Source organism: Octopus bimaculoides, chromosome 21 (genome assembly GCF_001194135.2).
Source record: "Octopus bimaculoides isolate UCB-OBI-ISO-001 chromosome 21, ASM119413v2, whole genome shotgun sequence".
Classification (NCBI taxonomy): Eukaryota; Metazoa; Mollusca; class Cephalopoda; order Octopoda; family Octopodidae; genus Octopus; species Octopus bimaculoides.
In genome coordinates, this window is record NC_069001.1 from 10,567,963 (window position 1) to 10,568,531 (window position 569).

Consider the following 569-nt stretch of genomic DNA (forward strand, 5'->3'; position numbering starts at 1 on the left):
AACACCACCAATACCACGACCTCCAAATCATCCCTAATTCCACCACCACTTACGCCACCTGGTGTTATTAACCTACTCAATAACAAATCTATAACGACGCACTACAAACCTTTCACCGATCTAGGTATGCGATTAAGAGCGCACTTGTGACTGCGAGGGCGAAGTTGAAAGTATGAGTGCGAGTGATAATGCTAGGGTGAGTGCAGGTGTGAATGGGAAGTGTTGAGTGCTGAAAGCGAGATTAATAACAGTGGATGTCTTTCTCGGACACAAAGTGATGTGCCAAGTGGACAATCTCTGGCTGTGATGTATTAATTAATCGATTTGGCCATAGCATAATTAAACTGAAATGCTAGCTACAAACGGGAATATATATTAAAAATAGATGTAATTTATCTAATTAAACTGTCGTTCCAGACGATGCTAAGATACGGTAGTATATCAGGATTTTGTTGGAAGCGAGGGAAAAAGAATGGGAACGACCTACAAATGAATTTGGAAAGAAATCGTCCAGGGACACCTGCAGCATCGACACTTAGTAGTCAAGCGTGAGCATACATTTAAACGTC